Below are 18197 nucleotides of genomic sequence, written 5' to 3'. Positions count from 1 at the left end.
TGCCTTGAATATTTTTCTCTAAAAGGTTTCAGAATCTTCTATTTGTCCTTGGTGTAATGAAATTAATGACTATGTTCCTTGGTGTATATCTTTTTGGTTATCATGCTATTTACTCTAAAGGCCCTTCCAATCTAGCAATTCATTTTTTTCAGTTTAAGGACATTTATTTTTCAACTTTTGTTTGACAAATCTTCCTCTATATTTATGGGATAGGGCAAAAACTCTTTCAAAAACTGTATTATTTTGCTCTCAGTCCTCAGGGACTCATTCTCTAATTTTCCCTTTGGCAATTTCTTATTTTTTGTTCTACTTTATGGAAAATGTCATCTAATAATGTATGTTCTAAACCTCTAAGATTTTTAAAATTTTTAAGCCTATTTTTATTTTCCCAAATTAACAACAAATTCCCTCTTGTCTCATAGATGGGATATAATTTTTGAAAATAATTAATATACATTTTTGTTGTTATATATTTTGGTTGTTTTCAATTTTCATTTTCTACCTGCATCTCTCTCTCTTCTACATTTATTTTCTCTCATTGTCTTACTATATGCCTTTAACTTTAGAGGCCTTCCTAAAATGCTTGGTTCTTCTTGGCCATTTGGTCTTATTTATGGATAATGTACTTAAAAATTAATTGATTAGTTCCACTATAGGTAATTGGATTGGCCTTTGATTTGAGTAGATATTGCCCAAATTGTCAGTGCTTGTATATTAAGCTAATGATTTCTTCCAGGGGAAAATTCTTCAAATGATCTGTATTTCTGAAGCTAATGACTGAGGGATTGAGAGGTCTTCACTGGATCTATACCTATGTCTCAACTAAATCTGGTTTCCAAGTCCAGAATTCTGTAGGTTTAACGTCTCTAGATAATAAACGTTTACACTGTTGCTTGGTATGGGGAGGGAACTTGAAATACCTAGTACTTCTTAGACAGTCTTCAATCAGTCTTACTGATTTCAGCTTCATAAACTCCTTTGTTTTCAGATGTACCTAATTACTTCAAGTCCTAAGCCTTTCTGAAATTCTATGAAGATTTCTTTGCTTCTATCACCCTCAGGTTGGGCTTTAACTTAAGCTTCGGAGACCTTACTGAAGGGTACCTTCATGGGTACCTTCTGGTTTGCTATGTTAGCAACCACTCATCTGCCTGCTTTCCAGTTATCAAGCTTTATTCTTGATTTATGTTTTCCTTTTGCCTGGGGATACATGTAAGTTTCATAAGAACTAAAGCTTATAAAATTTTGAGTAACTTCTTTAAGACAATGAAGACAAAACCATGAATATAAAATTAGATTCAAAAGTGAACTGTGATTTTGAATAAGAAGATAAATAACAAGTGACACATTTATTTTAAAAATTTACAAATACTATAAACATTACAAAAATTTTAACAACATAATGTTTTTATCAATTAACAGCCTGATAAAACTCTGTAATACTTTTTCTCAGTCTTTTCAGAGGCAACATTCTCTTATATCATGTCTTCATATAAGAATAATTTTGTCATACCACTTTCTTTGGAGAAAATGGAAAAGCATTTCATGCTTTTTTCCTAGCATAACTAAAAAAAAATAACAGTTGGGATGCACAAGATATGTGACTTTATAGATAGCCACAGTTAATATTTTATGCTATAGGTATGAAATTATCAGTCTATGCCCTATAAATACAATAAATTTTATACATTCTGGTTTGTAAAATTTTCATCAAAAGAAAAATAATAAACCGTATTGTGACGCCAAATTATTCCATTAAAATTTTATATATCAAATGTTTGGAACAATTGTCCAGTTTTTGGCTTTGTACATTTTAACTCTTGGCATGGGGAGGGGACTTGGAACACCTAGTACTTCTTAGACAGTACTTAGTACTGTCTAACTACTTAGTACTTTTCATGCACTGCTTGCATATACTGAAGGCTGATACCATAGGGAACAATCATATCATAAAACAGTCTCTGAGCCTGAGTATGCATTTGCATTGTGATGCTCAGTGTGTTGGTAAAATGGGTAGCAGAAATATTCCTGGAAGCCATGACCACTATTAGGACAGTTCGCAATATTCTTATACACAGAGTGATTGCCCACAACATAAATATATCCTTCTAAACCAAAGCTCAATGTATACCTAAATAAACTTTCCTTACCTAGAACTCAAAAGTGGTCACAGTCCCCATCAAAGGCAAGGTGATCTGTGATAAAGGACATATCAGAGTGGAAATACACAACAATGTTAATTAGTTATGATTTTAAAATCTTACCTTTGCAAGACTTATAAAAATATACAACAGCATGAATACCTTTCTAGGGTCCCTTTCTAAGCCTTTGGAAGGCACCTATGCAAACCGTGAGGGGCCTGAAAGCTTCAGCTTCATTAACTTCATAGTAAATCCACTTGTGTTCTTTGTCCTTTGGGCTTATGCCCTTTAAAATTTCATTTACTTTTGGTTATTATGAATAAGGCTGCTATAAAAATTAATGTGCAGGTTTTTATGTGAAGTTAAGTTTTCATTTCTCTGGGATAAATGCCCAAAAGTGTAATTGCTAGGTCATATGGTTAGCACATGTTTAGTTTTTTAAGGAACTGCTGTAATCTTTTTCAGAGAAGCTGTGCCATTTTGCAATCCCCTTCGTGACGAATGGTGATCCAGTTTCTCCACATCTTCACCGGCATTAGTCATAATCAACATTTTTTATTTTAGTCACTGTGATAAGCATATAGTGATATCTCAGTGTGGCTATATTTAGTATTTTCTAATAAAGAATGATGTTAAATATATTCATTTGTCAACAATATATCTTCTCTGGTGAAATATCTTCTACCCATTTTCTAACTGTTTTGCTTATTTTTTACTGTTGATTTATTTGTATATTTTAGATACTAGTTCTTTGTAACTCATTCGTTTGACAATTTTTTCTCTGAGACTGTGGCTTATCTTTCTATTCTCTTTGCAGAGTGATTAGAAAAAAAAAATTGTCTTCTGAAAACAACCCAAAGATTTTTTTCAATGAGTGAGAAGTTAAACATCTATGCCACCTATGTGCCTTGGAATACTATTCAGCATTAAAAAGGAATAAACTGTTGATATACGTTAAAACTTGGATGGATCTCTTCACTTGTTGAGTGAAAAAGCCAACCTCAAAAGGTTATATATCATCTTATTTCATTAGTATAATCTTCTTGAAATGACAAGATTATAGAGATAGAGAACAAATTAATGATTGTCAGAGACTGGTGGGGAGGAAAGTAGCTATGGCTACAGAAGGTAGCACAAGGCATACTTGTGATGGAAGTCCTCTATAGCGTCACTGTGGTGGTGCTCACACAAATCTCCACCTATGATAACGTTGCCCAGAACTAAATACACAAACAAATGAGTGCATATAAAACTAGTGAATCTGAAAAAGATTAGTAGATTATATTAATGTCAATTTCAGTCATGCAAGACATTATTATTATTGAGGGAAACAGGGTGAAGGACACAGGGGATCTTTCCACATTATGTCCGAAAAATGCATGCAAATCTATAATTGGTTTTCAAAAAATTTTTCTTAAATCCCTTTGTCATTTCTGAAGGGTTTCAGTAGAGAATAGTGAGCAAGTGGGTGTGTTTGCGCTACCATGCTTAGCTGGAAGTTTGTGCCAAAAAATCTTTAAAGGAATACATTTATATTCTGAAATATTCAGAAGAATAGGAAAAGCTCCCAGGGAAATTTAATAGCAGTGACTTTGGATGTAAAAGGTATATGTGAAAAATACATATAAAAATAATTAAAAGCTTAGATAACAAACAAATAGAAGATGGTACATTTAAATTCAACCACATCATCAATAATATTAAATATAAGTAGTCAAGGCACACCAATGAAAAGTTAGAGAGTATCAGATAGGACAAAAAGCGGTATCAGGTTATATGCTTCCCACAAAAATTCTACTTTAAATGTAAAGAAATTAATAGGTTAAAAGTAAAAGACTGCAAAAAGATACCATTCTAAAATTAGTCCAAAGAAACATAGAATGGCTATCTTAATAACAGAAAAATACATTTCAGCACAAAGAATATTACAGGGATACTGAAATTTAATTTATTATGATAGTGGCAACTACTAATCAAGGGAACACACAAATTGTAAACATTTATGCACCTAATAGCAAAACTTCCAAATGCATGAGGCAAAACCTATAAAATTGCAAAGAAAAATAGACAAATCTACAATGTAGCTGGAGATTTTGGCAGCAATCTCTCAATAATTAACGGAACAAGTAAACAGGAGATGAAAAAGGATGTCAAAGTTTAGGTCTCTGAAGAATTTATTGAAGATTGCAAAGTTTTAGGGTGATGATCTTATTGAATATATATATATGTTGACCATATTCATTAAGAAGTTAACAAAGCAGAGATAATTTGTTCAAATCATTTATACTATTGGTTGTTGCACATCTTTATTAGTGTAGTTTTTGTAACCATATGAATTCTCAGAAATCCAGGACTATTATTGAACGTGCAGTTGCCCAGCACATGGGCTATATTTATAAGCCCACAGATTCATCTTTTCTGTGAGTACACTTGCAGAATTTTCATTTCTATCTGTGCATCCAGCTCTGGATATTTAGTTGTCCTATTGCCTGTAATACTTGCAAGATCCCAATCTGAGCCAAGTGATCCTGAACACTACTATTGCCCTCACCATGGTCATCTACTGCCATTAGATTCTGGAACTGAGAGAAATCTTCACTCTCTGTAGGGCAAAGTTTGTCAGTTGTGTGTTAAACCCAGAAAAGGGCCTAGAACATCTGGGTAAAATATTGATAAAAAGAAATTAAAGGGAAAAATTAAGGATTGGTGGACAGGTCAAGTGTGATACAAGTCAGAAAGATCCAAAGGATGAAATAAGAAACAGGGTGCAATTAAAAGTAATTTAAAAGCAAAGAGAGGAGATTTTGATGGATTTTTATAACTATTTGATGGTGTCCCTTTACCTCTGACAATCTCATTTATGAAATCCTAGATGGAGAATTTAGATTATTTGGGTGACTAAGGTGAAGAATAAACTTATCTGTGATCTGTTTTAAGTGTTTATCACTGCAGAGTTTCTGTGAAAGGATACTTGATAGAATTCAGATGACCTTGCTTAAAATTTCATGAAAGTCAGTTTTTGCAAGATCCTGTTCACTATGTTGGCTTGACAAGTCATTTAACCTCTTTCTTTCTTTCTTTTTTTAAACTTATACATAAGTGTTTATAGTAAAGCTATTATTCAGAATAGACAAAAAGTAGAAGCAACCCAAATGTCCATGAACAGATGACAAAAATAAAATGTAATCTATTCACACAATGGAATATTCTTTGGTATTAAAATATAATAAAGTGTAAAATGTAAAAAATACTACAACATGGATAAACCTTGAAACCACATTGAGTGAAAGAAGCTAAAAGCAAAATACATTTAACCTCTTTCAATTGCAATTTTGTTGTCTATAAAATATAAATAGCAATATTAACCAACTGATAAAGTCGCTTTATGAAAACATTAGATATTAGAAACAATAAGTTATGCTATGGAGCAGCACTGTCCAACAGAACTTCCCTCATAATAGAAATAATCAGCACTTTATGCTATTCAATGTGGTGACCACTAACCACGTGTGGCTACTGAGCATCTGAAATTTGGCTAGTACAAGTGAGGAACTCAATTTTTAATGCTATAAATTCTAACTAACCTAAATTTAAATAGTTGCCTGTAGCCAGTGGCTACCATATTGGACAACACAGGTAGAGAGCCAAAGAAAAACATTCCAATTCATTTTTATGGATCCCACTTCACAGGCAGTAACAATGTCAGAAAGTTTATCAAGCACTGCTGTATTAATTTCCGTTTACATGAAGAAAAAGAAAAATATCTGGCTTTTAACTTCCTGACTTTATGTTCCCAAATGTACTGTGAAAAACTCCCTTTAGAGTGATTTTTCAATTTTATACTGTTCTACTGTTTACACCATAGCTAGAACCCAGAATCTTGAATCTAGAAAACAGGCTGAGAAGTATATTCTTTCTCACTTGGCTGTAGGTCAGGCCTTTATATATTTTTCTTACAGCTCTAAGGTCACAATCAATACGTTAGACTCAATAACTGTCCCTATGGTTCAAGGTATGAAGAAGGCCCAAAAGGCTATCACCAATCAGCTACTTCATGGAATGGAATGTCATTTCTGATCTCTTGGGGAGATAATGAGATTTTTTTTTTTTTGACATTGTTACAATTTATCTCTCTAGAATGATTGAGGAATGGTTCCAACAAAAGACAAGTAAATAAAATGATAGTCCTCCAAATCATTTAAGTACCCTCCATATTTCTGGAAAGGTTAATTTAACTTTTAGTCAGCCTAACCCTTGCCCTTGGTTTTATTAGAGTATTATTTTTACAAATATATCTTTCACCAGTGCCTTCAGCTTTCAGCCATCTGTGTGGGTGTGTTCTTATTCCACATCGCAATAGTGGAATAATTTTCACATGATTTGAAAATAGTTGGCTGAGTGAAAAGAAAATTGATAGCTAGCAAAAATAAAGCTAATGGTTTGTCCATATGCCTGTGTTCCTTAATGTCGTTTAACTGAAAAGTAGGAGGTAGAATCCTCTTTGTATTTAGTCACTTAGAAATAAGAAAACCTGGGTATATACTTTAGCAGGGGAAGGGGCCTCTGAATCACCTTTTCTGTGAATACACTTGCAAAATTTTAGTTTTTAGCCATGCAACCAGCTCTGGATATTTGGTGCCAAGTAGCTAAATCACTTCAAACAACCATCTCAATTTTCAACCTTTCATTCGGATAACACAAAAAAAATCTCTCTGTGTTTGATAGCAACTTGAATTTCAAAGCTTTATGGGGTTGGCAAGTTATTCCATTTACTTTGATTCTTTCATACTGGGAAAGAAAATGCACTGTGTCTATCTCAACCTTTCCATTTATTGCTACTGATTATTGTTATTATCTCCCCTCTCCAACATTCTTACATGCTATAATAAAAACAATTTTAACATCATTCAAATTGATTTTCCTTTACTAAAGATTTTTTAGCAATTGTTTTTTATATTATTTTATGCATTTACTTTATTAAATAACTATACTGTTTTATTGTTTATTATATTCCTATACAAAACGTATCCATGAGAGTTGGGGAGGAAGTTATTAGAATATACACTTTATAGCAAATGTAGGTAATATATTATTGCATTTTCTTTGCAATGTTTTCATTGACATTTCTCAGTCTACCTATCCTTGCGGCCATGATACAGATAAGCAAGGGACTGAAGCTGGCCAGCTATGGGTCATTTACAGCCCAGTGGGAAGCATTGCTTGTACAATCTCTCCAGAGTTTGGCAGGACTCATTCCATGCTATGGTGCCTCACTTTACAGTAACATAATAATCTCTAGAGTAATTTTTTATAATTTTTTTATTTCCATAGGTTTTTGGGGGGACAGGCGGTATTTGGTTATATGAGTAAGTTCTTTAGTGGTGAACTGTGAGATTTTGGTGAGCAGTATACACTGAACCCAATTTGTAGTCTTTTATCCCTCACCCCTTCCCACCCTTTCCCCAAGTCCCCAAAGTCGATTGTGTCATTCTTGTGCCTTTGCATCTTCCCAGCTTAGCTCCCACTTATGAGTGAGAGCATATGATGCTTGGATTTCCATTTTTGAGTCATTTCACTTAGAATAATGGTTTCCAATCCCATCCAAGTTGCTGTTAATGTCATTAATTTATTTCCTTTTAAGGCTGAATAGTATTTCATCAAATATATGATGCAATTATAAATACACACACACACACACATATCACAGTTTCTTTATCCACCTGTTTATTGATGGGCATTTGAGATGGTTCCACATTTTTGCAATTGTGCATTGTGCTGCTATACATGTGTGTGCAAGTATATTTTTTGTATAGTGACTTCTTTTCCTCTGGGTAGATACCCAGGAGTGGGATTGCTGGATCAAATGGTAGGGAATGCTTATTGAGAAGAGAACAGTTTCATGTAATCGGTCCCAATTCTTAAACTAACTCTCATTGTTAGAGTAAACTCTTTTACTCTCCTACCTACACATAAACCTATTTGACCTTTTGGCGTAACTGCAGGAAATGGCAAGTTACTGGCAGAATCCTGTTCTTTGATCCCACACAGAAAATATTTGGAACTGCCATCGATTAAATCCTGTGTCTCATGGTTTTTTTTGTTGTTATTGTTGCTGCTGCTAGATTCATATTATTCAGTGTAGTATGCAGTGATAAATGAGCAGAAATATCTAAAGTATCTGATATGATATTATTGAGGACAAAAATTAATATTCTCCCTAGTATTTTAGTAACAGCCACATTTTGTCATTTCCTGTGTAAGAAGTGCACAAGCATACGATTGCTAAAAAAACTAAGCCTAGACGCCTGGGGTTATGGGAACGAACATATTTGCTTTATGAGGTTTGCCAACCCTTGTACGTGTTACAATGATAAACTTGCTCCTATGGAGAGAAGAGCAGTTGATGACTTTTAACTCTGTGAGCCTTTTTGTCTGGTGGACCCATACATTTTACAGTCTGTAGAATACCTTAATCATCTCAAACGGGATGAAGTGACATTAATTCCTTTATATGACAGGTAAACCGAAGCATTTCTTGGATTGTGAAAGTCTAGAAAATTGTAGTCCACTTAAATAATAGCAGCTAGACGTTTTGTACGAAATAATGCATGAAAGAACTGGTATTGTATTTGCAGCTAAACAGGTTTGGACCTAGCTAGTAGTTGGAAATTGTCTGGGCAATAAACTGAGCCTACTTGCCCTTTACAGATTCGTCCTCTACAAAAATAGCCACAAAGAGGTGCGGTCTGGTCTGTATTCTGCCCCATATCAGCAAAAGCACCTGCAAGAAAATAGGGAGCCAGAACTGGTGAAGAAAAAAAGATACGTGGTCTTTGGGGGTATCAGACATGTTTACTTGTGGTTTCTTTTCTTTAATCCAATAAAAGTATTGGCATAGTGTTTGGTGTTTGAGGCATAGTAGTGGGAGTACTGTCACGATGTGACTAAAGATGGTGGGAAAACCAGTTTGAATAAAACGAGATCCAACTTGAACCTTTGCCGGTTCCTGGAACTGAAATCAAGTCAACCCACTGTTAAGTGTCAAAAACGTTGAGTCACCAGCCTCCTTTTTGTTCATCTGTTTCTGAATATGTGTAGATGCCTGCTTTTTTTTTTTGTACTCTTAAAAAATAGACTTGCTTGTGGCATTCAGTATGCAATTCTCAGCTTACTACATCCCTGTGAAATTTATTTTTATTTATTTATTTATTTGTTTATTTTTATTTCAAGAGTTTTGAGGGTATAGGTGGTTTTTGGTTACATGGATAAGTTCCCTAGCGGTGATTTCTGAGACTTTGGCACACCTGACACCTGAGCAGTGCACACTGTACCCAATAGGTGGTCTTTTTTTCCTCACCCTGTTCCTACTCCCACCCCCAAAGTCCATTCTATCATTACTATGCTTTGCGTTCTCATAGCTTAGCTCCGACTTACAAGAGAGAATACACGATATTTGGTTTTGCGTTCCTGAGTTACTTCACTTAGAATAATAGCCTCCAGCTCCATCCAAGTTGCTGCAAAGACTGTTATTTCATTCCTTTTTATGGCTGAATAGTACTCCATGGATCTTCATGAAATTTAAATTTAAAGGAATAAATATTAAATGAAAGTTCTCAAAGCATACTTATCAATTTTGATGTTTTTATTTGATTTCTGATACGCTTCTTAGGATCTGTCTTTTGTATGGGTTTTGGAAACAGCAAACTGCTGTGAAATCTGCTTTAGTAGATTTCATTTCAGAGAACATTAGAATGTGAACCATATTTAAGTACCAGTCACAAAGCCATTAGTCTTTCATCTTTGAGTAACTAATTATTCATTCCTACAAGGTAAAGCTTAGGCTTTCAGCTCATCTCATTTTGTCTCTCTTCTCACTTCTTTTACATGAGAGCATTGCTTTTCCAACTTTTTTAGTTCCTTTAAACCACTTTGAAGAGTTAAATTACTTCCAAGACCATCTATTTTGGTCTCAGATAATCAGTGCTATAAAAACTCTCACTAGATTTAGTAGAGAGAACTGAACTGTGCCAGAAAGAATCTTAAGAAAACGGCTAATTCATGTCAAAACTAGAATTGTAGTTATTGACACACTACATCTCTTAATATACCACATAGCCTGTCCATTGACCACACTGATGAAGCCCTTCTGAAAGCATACTGCCTATTAGAAGGATAAATACATCTCCTAAAAAAGGGAAGGTATAAAGCATTTAGGACATCAGAGAAGCTCACTCTACTTTTTAGAAATAAGACTATATATATATATATATATATATATATATATATATATATATATATAAAAGAAAATTAGGATACATTGAAATACCCCTTCCCCACACACATATCATGTTTTTCAGTATTTCTTTGGTCAAAAGAACTGCAATAATTGTTTGTAAAACCTTCCTCAACTGCCCTAGGCAGAATTTGTAGTTCCCTCCTCTGTGTTTTCTTAGTTCTTCAGACATCCCTCTACTATAAAATTTACAATCTTATGTTGTAATTATCTGTTTACATTTTTGTTCTTTTCTTCTCCAGCTGGACTATGAAAGCAAGGATCATATCTTATTCAAATTTGTTCCTCAATGCTCAGTACATTGTAAGTGTTCAATAAATGCTTAATGGATGTACAAGTAAATGAGCGAATTGGTGGAACTCCCATGAATCAGATTAGCTAAGACTGGGTTCTTCTGGAAATCTTCCAAACTACCCCACCTGGCCTCTGCAATCGAGGATAGTGCTCTGCACCTGTGACGTATGTCATTAACCACAACTACCATTTGATTTCCCCTGGGTTGAAAGAGATGCCCCATTTAAAGGAGAGGTAACTGGATTGCTCTTCCCTGGCAACCCAAAAGAAAGTCAATTGCATCAAGAACAAAGCTTTCTGACTCCTCAGGATTCCAGTGAAAGTCTTTGGTGGAGGGAGGGAAGAAATAGAGACATCGTGCATCCCTGAGAAAGGTAATTCCTATGCCCCATTCTGTGCAAAAGGCCAAACCCTGGGAAGTAATGAAAGCAAAACCCCAGATAGGTTTGTAGTATCTGCGAAGACAGGAACCAAAGCTTTTTCCCTTGGTGCTGCCCAAGAGAGGGAGCAAGACCAGAGGAGATATAGCTGCACTGTGTACAGGAAGAGAAAGCCTTAAACCTTCAGGTATCTTGTGTTCAGTTTGGATGAAAAAGTAGAATCTGATAACATGAAGTGGTTCAGTCCTTAGGAAGGCTCAGTCTTTTCATGTCACAAAGTAACTCTGGAGCAAGATTTGGCTTGCAATAAACCAAATCTGCAGTGGAGAGGAACGCTTTATAACAGAGTTGCATTGTACTCAGAAATAGAGATCACTGATAAAGACATCAGTAGAAGGTCTTCTGCTCATGTGGGAATGGCATTGAGCCCAGAGAGTTTCTGATGGTCTAGCAGGGCTCAGGAGCAGCCAAAGGATCTCTGTGCCCCCTATAGGGCCATGCTAGTATCTAAGAGACTGCTGAATGCTATGTGACTTTGCATTTGGGAGCATGAGACAACCCAGCATCGATCTATCTGAACAAAGATGAGGGATCAGTAAGACCAAGTTTGTTTCAGATGATGCCTAGGTGAGAAGAAGACCTGAGGACCAGCTGCTACCATGCTTTTGAAGCCTTGGCCAGGGAAAATTGCCATACACAATCTCAGGACAAGGGGGGTTAGAAATAGACATTAAATTAATTTATAGATAAATAAAGTTGTTATTTCTACATACCTGACTTTGAGGACTTCAATCCAATATATGCCATAAGTATCATTTCAAAGAATTGCGTTTTTCTCAGTGGTGCTGATTCACTCTAATCAAAAGCAGAGAGAGACCTGGCATTTCACAAACCTTCCAGATATACAGATATTCCTCTGAGTCTAAATCTCTCTTGCATCTACCCAATTCAGTATTATAATATGGAAAATTTTTGTGTTTAGTGTTGATAAACTTTAGCACTTTCTGAAATATCTACAATGGTAGCTCATGCTTTGTTTTTTTTATATTCTAAAATTATGTATGTATATTTTATATCATTTATAAATAATTATGTAATATATATAATTTATAATGTATATGATTACTACTACTACTACTACTGCTATAGCTTATTCTATTATCCCAGAAGTTGGGATTAAGAATTACACACAGTATAGCCTTTTTGTGTTGTGATGATAGAGATTTTGTTCTGTACATAGGGAGCAAGATTTGGCTCGCAATAACCAGATCTGCAGTGGAGAACACTTTATAACAGAGTTGCATTGTATTCAGAAATAGAGATCACTGATAAAGACACCAATAGAAGCTATTCAACCTCCCGTTCAAATATTTTCTAAATTATTGGTCTCTCTGTGAGAACATTTTCCTCTGGTATAAACAGTGGCCATGAATAGGATGAGTGTTTGAACAGTACAAAAGTACCAGGTTTCTTCCTGTTACCCAAACAGCAATAAAGGCCAATGGTACAGCACCCTACACAGCAGCCCACATCAGACAATGAAGCTTACACATGAGAAGCTGAGATGTTCAGTTCTCTGATAACATGAATGTCCAGTCCCAGCTGGGAAGACACCAACAGCCAAAGTGAACAGTTGCAAAAGAGCCATTGAGCAAAATGGAAAGGCTACATTTCTCTCCAAAGCCATTGCAGAGTGCAATGGAGCTACATCTGGTAGTCTGAGAATGAATCGTGTTATTGTATGAAGGAACTGAGCATACACTCTATTACCCTTCCCTGCCCCCGCAACCTGTTCCCAAGGATGTGGTCCTACTGATTTATCTGTACATATCAGTGTCTAATGAAAAAAAGGAAAAAATTAGGTCAAAGAGAAAACTTTTGTTTTATTTTGAGAAACTAAAAGGCAGAAGTGACAATGTACATAATCATTAAAACATGTTAAGTATTTAGGTTTTTAAAATGTAATATATGTAAATACATTTCAGAGGTAACTGTGATTATCTTCTCCATTTTTCAAATAGGGAAACTTAACCACAGAGGGGTTAAATAACTAAAAGCTTTATGACTGAAATGCCAGCTCAGCTGTGTCTGGTTCATGGTCCTTACCTGGCAATGATGAAGATGATGACTCAAACCATGACTTTCACATTTTTTTGACTGCAATTTACAAGAAAAAATTTATTTATTTTTTTTTTACCGAGACCTACCATACTGTGTGTGTGTTTGTGTGTGTATGTAACACAAGTTTTATAAAATAATAACAAAATAATATGTATTTTGCTATTTCCTATTTTGTTTTCTTTAAAGGAAAGACAAATGCAATAATCCTTTAAGTCATTAGAGGATTCTAATTCATTCATTTATTATTCTCCAATAGGTCTTGAAACACAGTTTGAAAAACTCTTAACTGAAATATTTCCACCAAGTAGATTCCTGGCCTTTGCACACTCTCAGTACAAGAATCTGAATTCTTCTGTAACTGTCCATTTTATTACTGGACATTTCTACATGTATAGACAAGATCTATGTTTCTGTTATTCCTATGACAGCCTTCCAGACCCTGGGAGTGACTATCAAATCTCTCATGGAGATTTGGAGTCATCTTTTCTCCAAACTGGATATTCCCATTTTCTTTGTTTTTCAATATAGTCTGGTTTCCCTTTTGTCCACTAATCTTAGAATACACACCATTTTAAGATATCCCAAGTGTGTACAACAGATTGGACTCCAATCCTTTGACTTAAGTCCCAAACCTAGATTTACTACCCATTTCTCTATGGTTTAAAATCACCTTAACCCGTTTGGCAGCTACCTTCACATTGTGGCACTTCATGAACTTATCAGCAACAATCAGAATTTGCTTATGACAATCAAACTTACTTTAGCCTGATGCCAATCTAATATCATCGTTCATGATCATAAATTGCACATGGACAGACTTTGAAAACAGAACTTGTGCTACAGATAAGTCATGACATTCAAAAGACAGTTCTACTATTTACTTTTAATTAATTACCTTCTTAGGGTTAAATGATGTCTATTATTTCAGAATGATGATTTAAATTTGATGCTCACCGTATATACTATTTCTTTGTAGGTCAAGTATGTATTACTTCTTCTATATAAATGTTTCTTCAATGTGCTTTTCTTACCTGAATTGGCTTTGGTTTTTTTCTTTAATCAAGAAAATTTTTATTACTAAGGCAATGATACAGTCAGTTGCTTTTGTTTGACATTCCAACATTGACTATTGATTTCATTTTAGGAATCATGCTTTATGTTTATGTATCATGTAATTAATTTATGTGGTATTTATTTCCTAAGTCCTACTGATATTGCTTCCCAGCAGATTATCCCTTTCTCAGAAAAAAAAAAAATTCTGTTTTCAGTACGATAATGTATGTAATAAGGAATAAGGCATAGATATATTCCAATGATAAAGATTAGTAATTTTGTAAAATCCTTTGATTTAAATAATCAGATCTCAGGATAAAATTTTTTAATGTGATATCAAAGACTGCTGATAGACAGATGTTACAGAAAAACAAAGCTTAGTGGTACAGAAGAAAGAAAAACTGGCCAAAGAAAGAAACCTCTGCTTCAGAGAGCGAGGTTTATTCCCTGCAGGTGGGAAGCTATGTGACATGGAGACTAAAGAAGGAAATAAAAAGTTGGCAGCTGGTCTGGCATTTTTCAGACTCTGCTCTCTGAGCAAGGAATGGGTAATGGTGAGAAGCCATCCAGTGGAGCTCCACATAAAGCAAATTATTAATGACCTACAAAGAGACTTAGACTCCCACACAGTAATAGTGGGAGACTGTAACACTTCACTGTCAATATTAGACATATCAATGAGACAGAAAATTAACAAGGATATCCAGGACTTGAACTCAGATCTGGACCAAGCAGACCTAATAGACATCTACAGAACACTCCACCCCAAAATCCACAGAACATACATTTTTCTTAGCACCACATTGCACTTGCTCTAAAATTGACCACAAAATTGGAAGTAAATCACTCCTCAGCAAATGCAAAAGAACTGGAATAATAACAAACAGTCTCTCAGACCACAGTGCAATCATATTAGAACTCAGGAAAGAAACTTACTCAAGACCACACAACTACAGGGAAACTGAACAACCTGCTTCTGAATGACTCCTGGATAAATAATGAAATGAAGGCAGAAATAAAAATGTTCTTCAAAGCCAATGAGAATGAAGACACAATGTACCAGAAACTGTGAAACACATTTAAAGCAGAATAAAGAGGGAAATTTATAGCACTAAATGCCCACATGAGAAATGAGGAAAGATCTAAAATCAATACTCTAATGTCACAATTAAAAGAACTAGAGAAGCAAGATCAAACAAATTCAAAAACTAGCAGAAGACAAGAAATAACGAAGATCAGAGGAGAACTGAAGGAGACAGAGACACAAAAAACTCTTCAAAAAATCAATACATCCAGGAGCTGGTTTTTTTGGGAAAGATCAACAAAATAGATAGACTGCTAGCCAGATTCATAAAAAAGAAAAGAGAGGAAAATCAAATACATGCAATAAGAAATGATAAACAGGATATCACCACCAATTCCACAGAAATACAAACTACCATCAGAGATTACTGCAAACACCTCTATGCAAATAATCCAATAAATTTAGAAGAAATGCATAAATTCCTGGACACTTACACCCTTCCAAGACTAAACCAGGATGAATGTGAATTCCTGAATAGACCAATAAAAAGGTCTGAAGTTGAGGCAGCAATTAATAGTCTACCAACCAAAAAAAGTCCAGGACTAGATGAGTTCACAACTGAATTGTACCAGAGATACAAACAGGACCTGGTACCATTTGGAATAGCTGAAACTATTCCAAACATTACAAAAAGAGGGAATCCTCCCTAATTCATTTTATGAGACCAAAATCATCCTGATACAAAAACCTGGCAGAGACACAACGAAAAAAGAAAATTTCAGGCTGATATCCATGATGAACATTGATGCAAAAATCTTTAATAAAATGCTGGCAAACAGAATTCAAGAGTACATCAAAAAGCTTATCCATCATGATCAAGTTGGCTTCATTCCTGGGATGCAAGGCTGGTTTAACATACACAAATCTATAACATAATCCATCACATAAACAGAAGCAAAGACAAAAACCATATAATTATCTCAATAGATACAGAGAAGGCCTTTGACAAATTCAGCAGCCCTTTATACTAAAAACTCTCAGTAAACTAGGTATCAATGGAACATATCTCAAAATAATAAAAGCTATTTATGACAAGCCCACAGACAATATCATACTGAATGAGCAAAAACTGGAAGCATTCCCTTTGAAAGCAGGCACTGGACAAGGATGCCCTCTCTTACCACTCCTATTCAACATAGTATTAGAAGTTCTGGCCAGAGCAATTAGGCAAGGAAAAGAAATAAAGGATATTCAATTAGGAAAAGAGGAAGTCAAGTTTTCTCTATTTGCAGATGACATGATTGTATATTTAGAAGACCCCATCATCTTAGCCCAAAATCTCCTTAAGCTAATAAGCAACTTCAGCGAAGTCTCAGGATACAAAATCAATGTGCAAAAATTACAAGCATTTCTTTACACCAAAACCAGACAAACAGAGAGCCAAATCATGAGCGAACTCCCATTCACAATTGCTGCAAAGAGAATAAGATACCCAGGGATACAACTAACAAAGCACGTGAAGGACCTCTTCAAGGAGAACTACAAATCACTGCTCCAGGAAATGAGAGGACACAAACAGATGGGAAAACATTCCATGCTCATGGTTAGGAAGAATCAATATCATGAAAATGGCCATACTGCCCAAAGTGATTTATAGATTCAATGCTGTCCCCATCAAGCTCCCATTGATCTTCTTCACAGAACTGGAAAAAAACCACCTTAAGCTTCATATGGAACCAAAAAAGAGCCTGCATAGCCAAGACAATCCTAAGCAAAAAGAAACAAAGCTGGAGTCATCATGCTACCTGACTTCAAACTCTACTACAAGGCTACAGTAATCAAAACAGCATGGTACTGGAACTAAAACAGAGATATAGACCAATGGAGCAGACAGAGGCCTCAGAAGTAACAGCACACATCTACAACCATTTGATCTTTGACAAACCTGACAAAAACAGGCAATGGGGACAGGATTCTCTATTTAATAAATGGTGTTGGGAAAACTGGCTAGCCATATGCAGAAAGCTAAAACTGGACCCCTTTCTTACATCTTATTAAAAAAATGAACTCCAGACGGATTAAAGATTTAAAGATAAGACTTAACACCATAAAAACCCTAGAAGAAAACCTAGCCAATGCCATTCAGGACATAGGCATAGACAAGGATTTCATGACTAAAACACCAAAAGCAATGAACAAAAGCCAAAATAGACAAATGGGATCTAATTAAACTTAAGAGCTTCTGCATAGCAAAACAAATTATCATTAGAGTGAACTGACAACCAACAGAATGGGAAAAAGTTTCTGCAATCTACCCATTTGACAAAGGGCTGATATCCAGAATCTATAAAGAACTTAAACAAATTTACAAGAAAAAAACAACCCCATCAAAAAGTGGGTGAAGGATATGAACAGACACTTTTCAAAAGAAGATATTTATGCAGCCAACAAATGTATGAAAAATGCTCATCATCACTGGTCATTAGAGAAATGCAAATCAAAACCACACTGAGATACCATCTCATGCAAGTTAGAATGGTGATCATTAAAAAAAATCTGGAGACAACAGATGCTGGAGAAGATGTGGAGAAACAGGAACACTTTTACACTGTTGGTGGTAGGTTAAATTAGTTCAACCATTGTGGAAGACAGTGTGGTGATTCCTCAAGGATTTGGAAATAGAAATACCATTTGACCCAGCAATCTTATTATTGAGTATATACCCAAAGAATTATAAACCATTCTATTATAAAGATACAAGCACATATATGTTCATTGCAGCACTGTTTACAAGACTTGGAACCAACCCAAATATCCATCAATGATAGACTGGATAAAGAAAATGTGGCACATATATACCATGGAACACTATGCAGCCATAAAAAAGGATG

Source organism: Saimiri boliviensis, chromosome 4 (assembly GCF_048565385.1).
Source record: "Saimiri boliviensis isolate mSaiBol1 chromosome 4, mSaiBol1.pri, whole genome shotgun sequence".
Classification (NCBI taxonomy): domain Eukaryota; kingdom Metazoa; phylum Chordata; class Mammalia; order Primates; family Cebidae; genus Saimiri; species Saimiri boliviensis.
Note: the sequence above shows the minus strand (reverse complement) of the source record.